Source organism: Misgurnus anguillicaudatus, chromosome 1 (assembly GCF_027580225.2).
Source record: "Misgurnus anguillicaudatus chromosome 1, ASM2758022v2, whole genome shotgun sequence".
Classification (NCBI taxonomy): domain Eukaryota; kingdom Metazoa; phylum Chordata; class Actinopteri; order Cypriniformes; family Cobitidae; genus Misgurnus; species Misgurnus anguillicaudatus.
Window position 1 is genome coordinate 5,985,903 of NC_073337.2, and position 12,172 is coordinate 5,998,074.

The window sequence follows — 12,172 nt, forward strand, 5'->3', positions numbered from 1 at the left end:
GTATCGACAAGCCAACCTGCTCAACCTGGGAAAGTTAATCTGGTGCTGTTTCCACCAGGTCAAGGGATTCTCTTCTCCATCAATTACTGGTGCAGTTAAGTAGCTGTTTAGCTCCGTTTCCACCACATGATGAAAATTAGGAGGTTCTTCCTGAGACACGTCTGGAGAAATCTTGAAATAGCTTCCAAGTGACTTAGCTTTCACAGATGGGGCTGCTGCTAAATCCTGCGACTCTGAGACACGTGATCGTTTCTCCTGTAACAAAAAGGGCAACAAATTACTTAAGTTTTAACATTTTCAGTGCGAAAAGAATGCTCAACATTTCCTCATAAGTGCCATTTTCTTACCTTTCTGGCAACATCTTCCATCTCTGTCATCATTCTGTCTTTTATGGTTGAAATGTTGTCTTGACTGATGTAATTTATTTTGAAGCGAGGATCTAAGAATGATGTAACATCCAGAAGTTCTTGAGTGGATGGGTCATCATATTTTTCCTTTAGGTACCGAAGGACTTTGTCTTTGATTGCCCTTGTCAGACTAGTGTCGTCTTGATCTTCAGCGAGTGTCTTTGTTCTCAAAAGGTGAATAACTGGCTATTAGCACATAACCTCTGAAAGAGTTGACAAATATCACGTTATTTACTCACCGATTTCCACGTGTAGATCCAGAACTGTGTTTTCAACCATGATAAGTAAATTCTAAAAGCTGTCTTTTTTACTTATAACGCGTTGTGTTTCTCGTTTCATGTGTTACAATACTGATAAATCTACAAGGTATGTAGTATATAACATCCTGAAGACTTCTCAGTTTTTCAAAATAAAAGTATTTTGTGTAGATCCTGTCGGGTCAAAAGTAACACTTGTTAGTTTTGTCCCGCTGCTAATACTTTGTATATGTTAAAAAAATTATATTATTCTAATTTGATTTAATTTCATTTTCATAGTATTCAAACTATTGAAATTTTTGTTTAGTCTCAGCAATTTAAGTTTGTACTGTTGGTTGCTTTTGAAACATTTGATAAAACTGAAATTTAAAATAAAAATGTAATTTAATTATTTTTTACAAAGATAAATGACAAAATAAGTTTGCAGTTACATATTAAAGAGGTCATAGTCATATATATTTAATAAAAAACAAGTGTAACACAAAAATCTATCATGTTTTGTTGCGTTACTTTTGACCCACCTGTGTGTTACTTTGGTCCCTGCTGTCAAGGTCAAAAGTAACAATTCACTACCTATGTTTAAAGTGAAATTATACAGAAGTCGTTTTACATTTGTTCAAAATTCCAGCTGGTATTGATCAGGGGCGTAGCCAGTAATGGGCCAGGGCGGCACTGGCCCGCCCACATAACTCTCTGGCCCGCCCAGGCAAGTTTAATCAAAATACATTTATTTGTTTATTTTTATTATTCAAATGTATTTAAGAAAATATATTAATATAAACCTGATTTATTGTTGAGCGGTGTGTGTATAATTTGCTTTCTAAATAAAATGGAATTGTTAAAGCAAGCTGTAGGAAGCCTCCGGAACGTAATTGGTTGCTAGGGGTTCTGACAGGTAGACTCTGTGGGGAGCGGCGGGCTCTGGAAGCTAACTTTGCTAACTGCTTTTTTAGCTAATATTAAAATTGCCACAATTATGGCTAAAGTTTCTTTAATGTGTTATTTAAAAAAGCAAGAGTTGAGGAAGACGATACGCCACTGCCTCCATCTGCCGAGTCCTACCAGCCCAGTTCCCTTTCAGTCGGTCACTACGATGTCACGTCGTGACCGACGAATTGGGAACTCGCTTAGAGAGACCAATCTGCTTCGATTACTACTAAAACGCCAATGAACTTGGCATTGAGATATTTGCATAATGCTGGCGCCGCCCCGCCAGGTGCGTATATAAGGAGCATGTGCAAATAGGGAAATCAGCTTTTTATCGCTTCGAAAGCCGGCAGTATCTGCTACTGAGAAGCTACTTTACTCTGTTGGGATTGATTGCGGAAGTTGGTTGGATTGGCAGTACCACAGCTGACGCTTCGCAGTATTCCACAGGCTCTGCATCTTTTTTGTTTTTAGTTTAGTGTGTGCGGTGAATTTCCCTAAAAGAGTGATACGGAGAGCTTTGTGCCTTGTTAAAGGCAGCCATTCTCTTGTATATCCGGAGATTAGCGTCCTTTTCAGGATGGCTTTTCGTCCGTGCGATCTTGGATGCGGGAAGTATATGGGTCCGAAGGACGGTCACGAGCGTTGTCTCTCGTGCTTGGGCATCGGCGGAGACCGTAGGGTTAGAGTGGGTCCCCCCCCCCTCAGCCCGAACCGTCCCGCCTGGATGATTGGTTCTTTGGAGCTGCCCGGTTTCACAACCCTCTCCACCGGTGCCTTTCTTCCCCGAGGTGCACGAGGAGCTGACTAGAACCTGGAAGTCGCCGTTTTCTACCAGATTACGGCCGTTTCAGCCCTCCCCCTCACCGATGGAGCCGCTAAGGGTTATACGGGGATCCCCCCCGTGGAGCGTGCGGTCGCGATGCAATTGTGTCCGGCCACCGCTCCCTCCTGGAAGGACCGCCCAACCCTCCCCTCCCGTGCTTGCAGACAGTCTTCGGGTTTAACGGGGGCTGCCCACCAGGCATGCGGAAAGGCGGCTTCAGCCCTGCACGCAATGGCGTTGCTGCAGGTTCATCAGGCTAAGGCTTTGAGAGATCTGCATGAGGGAGGACACGACTCGCCTGTCACGGAGGGGGAACAGCCGTCGGCAGCCCGCCCCACCCGCTTCACGTGGTAAACGGAAATCGAAGCAGCCCTGAGACGGGCGACCTGGAATTGGATGAGATCACTCAGCGGGAGACGTGATGGCACCGCTCCTTCCACCGGTAGAGGGCCGGGTGGAAAATCTTTGGTTTCGTTTTGTTTCTGTTCCGCCGGCTTCTCAGCCGGCACCCACAAAACCACAAAAAGAGTGCATTCCTATTCCTTCTCCAGGTCTCCAGAGGATCGAGAGAGATGTGAGCGGGCAGTCAGATGCTCTTCCTCCCTCTCCTCTATCGCCAGCGGGTGTTCTGAGGAGTTCTCCACTGCGGAGACCGGACCACCCGCAACCCCTTCGGAGTCTGCGTCCTCCGCTGAGGAGACCAGACGACCGTCTCCCTCAGCGGGCTCAGGTCAGTGTCACACACACACGTACTGTAGATGCTTATGCTGTCACAGCAGACGCACCAGCAGTCCCACCTGTCTCGCTTCGCTGCCCCACCGCGGGTACACCGGTAGTGCCGTTAATTCCTCTCGTACGGTCTCTGGGGGCTTGGCTTCAGCTTCCCAGCCCGTCTTGTTGGGTTTTACGCACCATCCACCTCGGTAACGAAATTCAATTCAACCGGCACACACCCAAATTCTCGGGCGTACGTTTCACCACGGTGAAAGCGTCCGATGCACATGTACTGCGTGCAGAGGTCGCAGTCCTATTGGCGAAGGATGCGATTCAGCCGGTCCCTCTTACCGAGATGAGATCGGGTTTTTACAGCCCGTATTTCATAGTACCCAAGAAAAGCGGCAGGTTACGACCAATTTAGGATTTGCGTGTCCTGAACAAATCTCTTCAGAAGAGGTCTTTCAGGATGATTACACCGAAGCAAATATTCAGTTCAATACGCCCAAGATTGGTTTGCAGCAATAGACCTGAAAGACGCGTACTTTCATGTGTCCATTCTCCCTCGTCACAGACCGTTTCTCTGGTTTGCGTTCGAAGGACGGGCATATCAGTACAAAGTTTTACCGTTCGGGCTGTCTCTCTCTCCCCGTGTGTTCACAAAAGTAGTGGAGGCGGCTTTAAAGCCCCTCAGAGAGAGCGGTGTTCGCATATTGGCTTACCTCAACGATTGGCTTATAATAGCGGATTTTCGGCGGACGCTGTGCGAGCACAGAGATCTAACGCTTCGGCATCTCGCCCGTTTGGGTCTTCGGGTCAACTGGGAGAAGAGCAAACTCTGCCCCACGCAGAGGATCTCTTTACTCGGTATGGAACTGGACTCGATCGATTTATCGGCGCGTTTGACAGAGGAGCGCGTCCAGTCAATTCTGACTTGCCTCGGTTCATTCCGAGGGAAGAATGCGGTCCCGCTGAAACAATTTCAGGGACTCCTGGGGCGTATGGCAGCAGCAGCGGCCGTGACACCGCTCGGACTGCTCCATATGAGACCGCTTCAGCGTTGGCTTCACGATCGAGTCCCGAGGAGAGCGTGGCACGCCGGCATCCATCGTGTAACCATTACACCTGCGTGTCGCCTAACATTCCCCCCGTGGTCAGACCCCGCGTTTCCCGGCATGCTGTTGTCCATACAGATGCCTCCGACACGGGCTGGGGAGCCACGTACGACGAGCTCACGGCTTCGGGGGTGTGGACTGCCGCGAGTTATGGGCAGTATATCTGGGACTCGTACGCTTCGCTACGGAGCTGCGAGGGAAGGATGTACTAATACGCTCAGACAACACTGCGACTGTAGCGTATATCAACCGTCAAGGCGGTTTGCGCTCCCGTCATCTGTCGCATCTCGCTCGTCATCTCCTCCTTTGGAGTCAGAAGCATCTGAGGTCCCTTCGTGTCATGTACATCCCGGGCTCGCTCAACACAGCGGCAGACGCGCTTTCCCGAGCTGCGCGCCCCGGCGAATGGCGACTCCACCCCCAGACGGTCCAGCTGATTTGGAGGAAGTTCGGTTGTGCGCAGATAGACCTATTTGCGTCGCCGGACGATACCCACTGTCACCTATTTTATTCACTAACCGAGGGCAGCCTCGGCGTGGATGCGTTGGCACACAGCTGGCCGCGGGGCATGCGCAAATACGCGTTCCCCCCAGTGAGCCTAATAGCACAGACCCTGTGCAAAGTCAGGCAGGACGAGGAGAGCCTTTTAATGATCGCCCCATATTGGACGACCAGGAATTGGTTTCCGGAACTAATGCTCCTCGCGACAGCCCCTCCCTGGCGGATTCCCCTGAGGAAGGACCTTCTTTCTCAAGGAGGGGGCACATTATGGCACCCGCGCCCCGACCTGTGGAATCTCCACGTCTGGTTGTTGAGCGCGCACAAGGTTTAAGTGATTTACTAGGGGTGTCACGATTCTCCAAATCCTCGATTCGATTACATTTTCGATTCTAAGGTCACGATTCGATCTGATTCTCGATTTTTACATATTTTTATATGGCATATAATTTAGAAAAAAATGATATGCCATTATTTATTATTATTATTATTATAATACTTTAACATTAACATGCACATTGCACAACTCGCATGGGGGTTTGTGGGCTTCACTTAACGCGAGAGCTTGTAGAGAGAGGATTTTTTCTTGCACACACATGAGGTTGGCAGTTACATGGATCGGGCGGATGACGTGACGAAAAATAATATTTTTAAATTCGGTCGACTGCTTGTTATTAGCTGTGTCCTTCTAAGCATGCGACCTCTCTGCCTTTCATAGTGGCAGCCATTTATACATATCTATGGTGGCAGCCACAGAAGTTCAAGAAGATAACTGAAATGAGACGGTCTAGCCTTCGGAGGACCCACAATTTGCGTCACCTGCTGCACACGCCCCCAGTAGCGCCCACCCTGCCTGTCAGCAGAAAACAGCGGAGACATTTCTGACTTATTAAAATAAATATGTAATCAGAAAAATGTTAATTTATTTTAGAACCTATGATACATTGATGTAGATTAATCTATTCAACAGCATATAAAATAATCAATCTAGAAATATACGCAACATAAACCGAATAATATTAACACAAAACATAACTTATAATACTAAAACAGTGACAAGAAAAAGTTTTCTAATAAATACACACTTTTATTTAATAAAGCTTTTAATTGTTTGGGATATCCTCAGCTGTTAAGGAACCCTTCGTTCTATCAGTAACAGCGCGGAGAATTGAGGATGCATTTTGACACAGCTCTTCTCAACGCCGGCGAAGGGTACGTGACAAACTCAAAAAATGAGAATTAAAAACAAAGGAAATAGAATGTCAGAAAAGGGTTGCCTGGAATAAGTTTTACAAAGTGGTAAATCAGGAGTGCAGGCTATGTACTTTGTGCGTGTAATTTAGGCTATTGATTTATTTATTTTTGTCCCTGTGCGTAAATCGGAGACGGTGTTCACTGCTGATATTCTAGAGCTTTCTAGTCTCGCGGCTGTCATCAGCAGCGTCTTGCATCGCCCAGTCAGCGGATGGCGGGCGGGTGCGGTTTTGAAAACTGGTCGGATGGATGGTGGACGGATGATGAGTTTTGTTATGCGGTTGCGAATGAAATAATAGTCCATCCGCGCATCTCTAACATGGACTTAATGCACATGGACTTAATGCGTGTGTCTTGGACTCATAGCATCTGAAATAAATCCAGCATATAAGCAGCTGCACTTCTCTCTGTCTCACGTGCACACGCTCTCGCATCTGTCCGAAGTCTGAACATAAACTAAAGAAGTTATACTTATGTATTTGTTCAGTTTTATGCGTTTCATGCAAGCTGAGGGAAACTATTCTTTTGTTTAAAATATAAATCCGCTGCATCTTGGCGCCTCTCTCACTCTCGCGCACGTGCAGAGAGCTGGGCTCTGTCCGAAGTCAGATCACTGGGTAATCCTGTTTATGATATGCATTTCAAGGAGTTGTAGCAATAAATTCCTTGTGTTTAAAATATGATCGCTTTCTGCTGGACAGATGTTTTTAAAGGCATCTCTGAGAGTTTTTTTCCTCGCTTGGCAAGCCGACCAGACAGACGTGAAATGGGGGCGTGGCAGCATCGACGATCCCATTTTTTAATTCGCAGTTCGAAGCTGTGACTTAATTTCGATCGATTTCGAATTAAAAACGAAATCGTGACACCGTTATGATTTACTCCAGACGGTATCTAACACAATCGACGCGGCACGAGCTCCGTCTACGAGACGGGCTTACGCGTTTAAATGGAACCTTTTCGTCACTTGGTGCTCTTCGCAACGCGAGGACCCCAGAGAATGCCCTATTAACATCGTGCTTTTATATCTTCAACATAGGTTAGACGGTAGGCTGTCACCCTCCACTATTAAAGTTGATATCGCCGCTATATCTGCTCATCACTCACTTATTAACGGCAGATCAGTTGGCCAGTATGATTTGGTTATTAGATTCCTGAGAGGCGCTCGTAGGCTAAACCCCTCGCGCCCTCCTTCTATTCCTCCCTGGGACTTGTCCATGGTGCTGAAAGCACTCCAAGGACCGCCATTCGAGCCTTTGCAGTCTGCGAGTCTGAAGCTTTTATCAATGAAAGCTCTGACCCTGCTAGCATTGGCCTCAGTGAAAAGAGTAGGGGATTTACATGCATTCTCTGTTGACGATTCGTGCCTTCAGTTTGGTCCTGCTGTCTCGAGCGTGACATTGAGACCCAGACCAGGCTACGTGCCCAAAGTTCCCACCACTCCCTTCAGAGATCAGGTGGTGAGCTTGCAAGCGCTGCCCTTGGAGGACGCAGACCCAACCATGGCTTTGGTGTGCCCCGTACGCGCACTGCGATTCTACGTGGACCGCACGCAAAGCCTCAGGACCTCAGACCAGCTCTTTGTTTGTTATGGTGGCCAGCAGAAAGGGAAAGCTGTCACTAAGCAGAGGATGTCTCATTGGATAGTTGATACTATCGCCCTGGCTTATAATTTTTAGGGTATTCCTTGCCCCTTTAATTTGAAAGCGCACTCCACACGGAGTGTTGCCTCATCTTGGGCTCTCGCTCGTGGTTCCTCGCTAACAGACATCTGTAGAGCTGCTGGTTGGGCGACACCTAATACGTTCATTAGATTTTACAGTGTTTGTATCGAGCCTGTATCCTCTCGTGTCCTTTCCTCTCCAGGGAGGGCACGGAGAGCAGACTCGCAGGTCGGCTTGCAGCCTCCAACTGAGGCTCCAAATTGAGTTTCAGTATGGAAGGCCATCAGAGCAAAAATGCGTAATGGTTTGAATTGCTCTTCCTTCACTGCCTTGGCAGCCTTTGTTGCGGAGCATTGGCTGTCAGCCTTTTTACTAGCTGTATTCTTACGAACCTATGTGATTGGCCAGGGCCCCACATTGTGTCCCATCGGGTTCCTTTGTGAGTATTACTCCGTGGGGTTAATCCTACCAGCCCACGTTTCCCTTAGCAGAGCACTGCTTTGCTTACACAGCCACGGCTGTCATTTTACCTCAACTACGGTTTACTTTCGCCCACCATTAGCCCTTAAGAGGGGCGGTGGCTTCCGCAGCGTTCCTATGCCGCTCTGGTAGGGCGCTTCCCAGTCGCTGGCACTACTGTGTGGTTAAAGGAACATCTAGTGCCCGGCCTTTCTGCCTTATCCTATTTCTCCATTCCCTTAAGGGGATTTGGAGGGCTTGTTGCAGACACTGGAAGAGGTCAGCCCCTAGTGGCGTTTTGGTAGGGATTCCCAGTTCGTCGGTCACGATGTGACGTCGTAGTGACCGGCTGAAAGGGAACGTCTCGGTTACGGATGTAACCCTCGTTCCCTGAAGGAGGGAACGGAGACGTCACGTCCCGTCGCCACAGGTGCTGCCACCTGCTGTTACGGCCGGTCACCTTTCCGGCTTTCTCAGCGAACAGAAGCTGATTTCCCTATTTGCACGTGCTCCTTATATATGCACCTGGCGGGGCGGCGCCAGCATTATGCAAATATCTCAATGCCAAGTTCATTGGCGTTTTAGTAGTATTCGAAGCAGATTGGTCTCTCTAAGCGAGTTCCCAATTCGTCGGTCACGACATGATGTCTCCGTTCCCTCCTTCAGGGAACGAGGGTTACATCCGTAACCAAGACGTTCTTCAGACTCATCAACCCACAAGGCGGCTAGTCAGGCGCTGGTGGCGCCGGTTGCCGCTTGCTCCCTGGCGGCAGTTCCAGTGCGCTCTCCCGGTCAGACTGACACAGGTTGACCCGCCGATCTAACGGCAATTGATGAACCACGTACAACCCAATTTGAATCCACGAGTACTACTCGCCTCAACCTGTGCCTTTTGTTTTTTGAAAAATAACTCTGTGACTCTTTCGACTAATGAGATCATTTCTGTTTTCAACATTAAACCCAGGCGTTTGCGTCTTGTTTTGTAGAATGAAAACAACAAAGGTAAGCCTGTTGTTTAACTAATTTCCTTAATTTTTGCTCGGAAAGTAATTTAACTAAGTGGTTTGTTGTGTATAGATGTATGCCTTATATGTTAACTTACATTGTTTAATTTAAACGAGTTGCTATTTTTTGGCACAAAAGCTTAATTTCCACCAGGCTGATTGCACTGTATATGGTTGATTTAATATAAATTAGGCAGTGTGTTGTTATTTATTTCAAACCGTGCTCTGCTGAGAGTTTTCATTATTTCATTTTCCTGTTACTTTTAGCCTTCTTTAATTCAGGTGAACTGTTTTTGCACTACTGACTAGCCTTAATAAGACTGCCTGGCCTGGTTGTCCAGCCTTTATTGAGCTATGTGTTGGTTGAACATGTTTAGACAGTGTTTTATTATTTTCGCCGAAAATTGCAAAGGAAAGATGTCACTGTTTTTGCAGATTGTCTATTCTTTTGTCTACTCTAAGGTTTAATTATTATTTAAGTCATTTTATTCTAGGATAAACTATTGGCCCATTCACTTTTCCCCCGGCCCGCCCAAAATACAATTTCTGCCTACGCCCCTGGTATTGATAGACCACACTTGTGAGTTGTTGACCACAGCAAAAATATATCTCTGTCTAAAACATTAGTTTTTAAAATTAAGTTTTTCTGAAAATGGCCCCCTGCTCTCCCCTATTTATGTTAAGTGAAGTCAAGATATATATATATATATATTTTAGTTTTTTAAAACACAACAGTTCAACTTAAAATGTCAGGAGGTACATTGTTGATGTTACTGTTAAAATGCACTTCCAATAACGTGAGTGTTGGCAAAACCGGTTGTCATTTTTAATGTTGAGGCAGTGGGGGTGTTGGCAGCTACTGGAATGTAACTAACAAAGTAACTTGTAATCTAACTTAGTTACTTTTAAAATCAAGTAATCTGTAAAGTAACTTAGTTACTTTTTAAATGAGTAATCAGTAATCAGCGATTAGATTACTTTTTCAAAGTAACTGTGGCATCACTGCATATATGGTTTTGCAACACTTAAAATATTCTCACTGCAAAATGTGTGAAAATGTGCAGTGACTGGCAGCTGGATGAGGGAGTAATCAAAACAAACACAACATACAGGGCTGAGGTTACCCACGGGAGTGATCACCGGCGCAGGTTATCAAAGAGCACACTTCACACACACACACCACACCATGAACTTAGATTACAAATCATACACTCCAAAAAAAAGGTGTAACGCGGCAAACGTCAGGATAGTACAACCACCATCACCAGATCCTTCACCCGTGGGGACCTCAGCTCCTGAAAGAAAATTAAACACAAAATAAATATCAAAAATAATATTACTCTATTAAGTGTCACAACACACTCCATTACACAAATATTTCAAAAAGAAACAAAATAAAGAAATACAAATTAAACTAACTAATGACGAAGGCAAAATCCACATACAATTATTCAGACAAAACAAACAAAAAACAACAGTTAGGCAGCAGTAGAGCTACAGGTGGGACCGAAATCCCATAGAGCCCAGACGCTCAGCGCCAGCTCGAGTATGTAGAGCGATTCTCCGCTCAGAAAGACGTTGCAATATAACTGAACACGATTCACAGAAACCAGACAGCAGCAACAGTTCCCAGCGTAAAACTGTGCAATTTAGCAAGGTTTATGTAGCACACAGCGGCGGTAGAAAATGAATCTAAGGCAGGAACAATAATCAGCCAAAGTGAGAGGGAGAATCCTACAAAATATGAATAAACACAGCCCCTGTTATTCCCGATCCCAGATTACAATTAAAATTCCCCACTAATACCCTCACATCGACTTACCACAAATGAATAGATGTATAAAGTTTTAGATAGGCTTTGGTATCGAGCCACGGCCAGGATGCACAGCATTCGGATCACCCATGGTTACGCTGGAATACAGGGACTACACATTACCAAAAACCCACCCTTTAATTGCCCAGCCCTTTTGAATAAGCCCGACATTGTGATACAGAAAACTGTGCTCACTTATCAGAAAAGGCAGTCAACAGCTCCTCGCTAAAGCAACCATGAAAACACACAAATGGACATGAAGGCTAGATTATAGCAACAATCAATCCACTGCTACACAAAACAACTGCACGGATGGAAAGCCAAGCTGCAATATAGCACGCAAATCATTAATGTTGTATGTACCGTGAAGGGTTAGTAGCATGCTACATAACAACAACACATACCGTAAGCCACCATCAACACAACGAAAAGGGGAGGGTCCGGACGTGACGCATACCAGGCTAAAGCTAACCAGCTCTAATATAGCCAATACTCACTGCTGATTGATCATCACGGGTGTCACTCACCACCACTTACCTCATTCATACTGTTACACAAACTAAATGACTCTAAGACTGAACTTCACATACATGTTAATTTAAATTAATAAAGAATGTTGATGTAGTCTGGACATGGACATGAGAGCTCAGTAAGGTGTCAACTACTAGCTTCAATGATTTGAAACGTGAGTAACTTTGTAGACTCTTAGTAGAGGAGGTGTTTGGGTTTGACACAGTTTTAAAAACAGCACTGTTTCAGTTCTTTCCAATGATTGTCAGGCTTCTTAGAGCTTAGCTATAAGACTCTTGACTTGCTTTAGCTGCAGTTTGAGGCGTTATTGTGAAATGTTTGTCTGTAGATTTACAGCACTTATGCAAGTAAGCACAGCTGGCATCCTTTCTTTAGGATGTTCATGTAAATGTAAACAAATGTTAAAGTCAAGCATTCTTAAAATTAGAATTTTTTTCCATGGGCTTTGAATTGCAAATCTTCTTCCCAAACTTTTCCCCCTGAGTCTTGACAAATAAACACAGACAGTTTATGCCCACAGCTTTATGATTATGATATGATAAAATAGTCAAGTTTCCTGCTCTTCCCACGGTCAATAGAGTACCATCATATTTATTTTTTGATATTATAGTTTTTTTGAACTTTGTGCATGGTAATCCTATTTTTAGTAAGCACAAATCTGTAAAGGAATAATCTATGAAATAACTATATGTTGACATCCTTCACT

The 12,172-nt window shown here is 45.4% G+C and overlaps 1 long non-coding RNA gene across 1 annotated transcript in view; it reads right to left on the reverse strand.

Moving 5' to 3' along the window:
• The window catches only part of LOC141351464 (uncharacterized), a 461,703-nt gene that overhangs the window by 263,682 nt on the left and 185,849 nt on the right, over positions 1-12,172 (reverse strand). The window lies entirely within an intron of this gene.